Source organism: Orycteropus afer, unplaced genomic scaffold (assembly GCF_000298275.1).
Source record: "Orycteropus afer afer isolate SDZICR_OR568_19922 unplaced genomic scaffold, OryAfe1.0 scaffold00015, whole genome shotgun sequence".
NCBI classification, from domain to species: Eukaryota; Metazoa; Chordata; class Mammalia; order Tubulidentata; family Orycteropodidae; genus Orycteropus; species Orycteropus afer.
The window spans coordinates 13,618,991-13,623,949 of NW_006921602.1; positions in this window are offsets into that span (position 1 = coordinate 13,618,991).

Genomic DNA, 4,959 nt, shown 5'->3' on the forward strand with positions numbered 1-4,959 from the left:
ATATATACTGCATATGTGTAAACCAAAAAAAAAAAACAACTCACCGCTGTGGCGTCCAATCCGACTCATAGCGTCCCCTCCTTGGGTTTCTGAGGTGATATCTTTACAGAAGTAGATTACCCAGTCTTCCTTCTGAGGAGTGGCTGGTGGCTTTGAACCACCAGCCTTCTGGTTAGCAGTCAAATGCCTTAAGCACTACACCACCAATGCTCCCAAGACCTGGTTAAAAGGATGAAAAGACAAGCTATAGAGTGGGAGAAAATACTTGCAAACCCGATATCTAACAAAGGACTACTTTCTAGAATATATGAAGAACTCTTGTAACCTCATCAGTAAAATACCCAAATAATTCAATTACAAAATGGGCAAAAAACATTTCACTGAAGAGATACTTCACTATAGATGGCAAGTAAGTACATGAAAAGATGTTCATCATTAGCCACTAGGAAAATGCAAGTTAAAATGAGATATTACTATACACCTATCAAAATCTCAAAAACAAACAAAAAAAATAGTGACACCACCAAATGCTGGTGAGGAGGTAGAGAAACTGGAAAGGTTGGTGGTTTGAACCTACCAGCTTCTCTGCAGGAGAAAGAGGTGGCAGTTTGTTCTCATAAAGATTACAGCCTTGGAAACCCCATGGGGGAGTTCTATTGTGTCCTATAGGGTCGCTATGAGTCAGAATCAACTTAATGGCAGAGGGGTTTTTGGTTTTGGTTTGGTTTGGGAATGTAAAATGACACAACCACTGCCACTCAGTTGGCCAGTTTCTTGAAAAACATAACAAAACATATAACTACCATCCAACCCAACGTTTCCAATCGTGGCCATTTATCCCAGAGAAGTAAAGACAAAAAACCTATACATGTATATTTATTGCAACCTTATTTATAATGGTCCCAAACTGGAAACAACTTAGATGTCTTTCAACCAAATGTATGGTTAAGCAAACTGTGGAACATCCATATCACAGAATGCTAGTCATCGATAAAAGAAATGAACTATCAATACATTAAACAACCTGGATGAATTTCTAGAGTTAAGTTGAGTGAACAAAGCCATTCCCAAAACCATGTGTTTGTATGATTCTATTTATATAACATTCTTAAAATGGCAACATTATAGATATGGAGAACAGGTTAGTGGTTGCCAGGAGTTAAGGAGAGGGAGGGAATTAGGTGCTGCCATGAAAGGGCAACATAAGGGATCCTTGTGGGAATGGAACTTTTCTCTATCTTGACTGTATCAATGTCAATATCTTGGTTTCAATATTGCACAGTAGTTTCACAAGCTGTTACCGTTGAGGAAACTGGATAAAGGGTACACGGGATCTCTGTTTTATTTGTTACAGCTGAATGTGAATCTACAAGTATTTCAAAATAAAAAGTTTAATTTAAAAAAATGTAGTATGAATCAAGATGCACATTCTGAAACTCAAAAATGATTACATCTACACCCTACTCAAAATGCTTTAAAGCTCCTTTTATCAATAAGAAAAAGTCCAGACCCCTGTGGTTAGGCAGATAACCTATTGAGAAAAATTATTTTTAGTTTAAATTTTTTGTTTGTTTTCAGAAATGGGTTCACCACAAAGGAATCACATTTCCTCCTCTTCTAAGAAGATAGCCAGGTCTATGAGTTCTGAAGATCTGTGTTTTCCTCACCCCCAAGGTGGTAGCTAACACTTGTAACTGGTTGTTTAAGGAGTCTCAATACATTGAAGTATAAACATTGAAGGTTTTGCTTTTTCCAGTATTTGCTACCTGCTTTTTGACTGCTAACCAGAAGTCTGGCAGTTCAAACCCACCAGCCACTCCTCAGAAGGAAGATTGGGCAATCTACTTCTGTAGTGATACTGCCTTGGAAACCCAAGGAGGGGTCACTATGAGTCTGATCTGATTGGACAGCAGTGAGTTTGGTGTTTTTTTTTTTTTTTTTAAGTGGAGCTGTGGTTAAGGCATTTGGCTGCTAACCAAAAGATTGGTGGTTTGAACTCCCCAGCTGCTTAGTGAGGGAAAGATGAGTCAGTCTGCTTCTGTAAAGATTTACAGCATTGGGAACCCTTTGGGGGTCACTATGAGTTGGAAATGATGACTATTAATATTATTATTTTAAATGACCAAATCTTTCTTCCCACTGGATAGAGGGGAATATTAGTTATATCTCCATCTGATCCAGTAACTTTTCAGTCATATCTAGGTATTGAAACAGTGAGATTCTATGTGAATATTCAGGTTCTTAGGGTACTATTTCCTCTTCCAAGTCCAATTCAGTACACTTTCTTCAGGAGCTGGGCAGGGAGCCTCTCTCTCAAAGCTTCAGAGAGGACCTGGCAGACGTTGAATGGGGATCAGGCAGGGAGAGGGCTTTTTTCTTTGTATTATCCCCATGGAATCCATAGGTGGTGCAAAAGATTAGTGCTTGGCTGCTAACTGGAGGTTCAAATCCACAAGAGGTGTCTTGGAAGAAAGGCTTTGTGATCTACTTCTGAAAAATCAGCCCTTGAAACCCCTATGATGTTGGCCACCAAACACATGAAAAGATGCTTGGTGTCATTAGTCATCAAAGAGATGCAAATCAAAACAATGAGATCTCATTTTACTTCCAGTAGGATGTCTAAGATTAAAAAGAAAAGTCAGAGAGGATGTTGGGAAATTGGAACCCTTATCCATTGCTGCGGGAGCTCTGGTAGTGTAGTGCCTAAGGCATTTGACTGCTAACCAGAAGGCTGGTGGTTCAAGCCCACCAGCCACTCCTTGGAAGGAAGGTTGGGCAATCTACTTCTGTAGTGATACCGCCTCGGAAACCCAAGGAGGTGTTGCTATGAGTCGGGTCCGAGTTTATGGCACATAACAATAACAACATCCATTGCTGGTGGGAATTCAAAACTGTAGAGCTGTCGTGGAAAACAGTGTGGTGGTTTCTCAAAATACTGAACTGCCATATGACCCTGCAATTCCGCTCCTAGGTATATACCCAAAAGACTTGAAAGCAGAGACTCAAACAGAGATTTGCACATTAATGTTCATTGTAGCACTATTCACAATAGCCAAAAGGTGGAAACAACCTAAATGTCCATCAACAGATGAAAGGATAAACAAAATGTGGTACTCACATACAATGGACTGCTACTCAACCAGTAGGAGAAATGAAGTCTTGATACATGCTACAATATGGATGGAGCTGGAAGACATTATGGTGAGTGAAATACGTTAATCACAAAAGGACAAATATTGTATGACCTCTGTGTTAGACTGGGTTCTCTAGAGAAACAAAACGAGTAAAGCTTATATATAGAGAAAGAAAGGGAAATTTATCTTAAGAAAATGGCTCACACACTTATGGAAACTGGCAAGTCCAAAGTTCTTGGATCAAATGTCAAGCTGGAGGCTTTTCCCAATTCACGCAGCTGCAGGGGCTGAGGAGCTCAAGGTTGGCAGAATCCAAGATCTCCAGGCCTAATGGTGGATTGTTCACTCACAGACAGTTGTAGGCAGCACAACAGAATCCCAATCCACAGAAGAGTGTCTTTTTTCCCAGACTTTTTTTCCCAGTATGTTGTTGTTGTTGTTGTTATTTGCCGTCGAGTCGCCCCCGACTCATAGCGACCCCTCCTTGGGTTTCCGAGGCAGTATCACTACGGAAGTAGGATTGCCCAACCTTCCTTCTGAGGAGTGGCTGGCGGGTTTGAACTGCCAGCCTTCTGGTTAGCAGTCAAGTGCCTTAGGCACTATGCTACCAGAGTATATTTGTCCATAAATATACTGGAAGCAGGCCACACCCATAGGGAAACTCCCTTTCAACAGACTGGCTGCTCAAAACATATACATCTGATCCCATCATTGGAACAACCCATATCACAATTGCTTAAACCCCACAGAATTGTGGTCCAGCCAAGTTGACACACAGCTCCAACTATCACAACCTCCTTATACAAAAAGACAAGAAAAGGCAAATGTAGAGAGAACAAAGTTTATTAGTGATTACTTACTTACTGCCTTGGAAACCCAAGGAGGAGTCGCTATGAGTCGGGTCAGACTTGATGGCACCTAACAACAACAACAACACTAGGGGGAGGAGGAAGGGGGGAAAGGGGAGTTACAATGATGGAAATATTGCATTGATTAAGGGTAGGTTTCCACAGCTGATTATTGTAATTGCTGTCCATAAGTTGTACACCTATAAAAAGTTGAATTGGCAGAAATTGTGTGATATAGTGACAATAATGACAAAAAAAAAAAAAAAAGGAAGAAAGAAAAAGAATAGATGCTGAGGCTGCTTATGTAAGATCAAACACCTCATGTGGCTTAGTTTCTTGGTTTGGAGGTTTAGGGTCATGGTTTCATGGGACATCCCAGTTAATTTGTTTAATAATATGTTTAGTGCCTCCATTCCACCTCCTAATTTGATATGTAGTGCCTGAGGTCTTAAAAGCTTCCAAGTGGCCATCCAAGGCACAACAATTGGTCTCCATTCACTTGGAACAATAGAGGAAGAAGGAGAGTCAGGACTAGGAGACTATGGAATGTGTTGCCTATTGCCTCTACAAACAACTGCCTCCTTTGCCATGAGACTAGAAGAACAGGATGGTGCCCAGCTAGCATTACTGAACATTTTAATCAAATGCCTTAGGCACTACCAGAGCTCCTAGATAGGAAAATTAGAGGGCAGTAAATTCATGTTAACGAAGGAGAAATAACTCAGAAAATGAGGGTGAGAATGTGCACAACTTGAATATAATCAATGTCACTAAATGGTACGTTTTGCTGTGCATATTTGCAACAACAACAAAATAAAATTATATTTAAAAAACAAAAATAAACTCTCTACGGGACACAATTCTACTTTGACACACATGGTGTTACCCAGAGTCTGGATTGACTCTATAGCAACTAGTCCCTTCTTCCTTGTCCCTCACACGCATACTCAAGGGGTGGTGTAGGGAAAGGGAGTAGA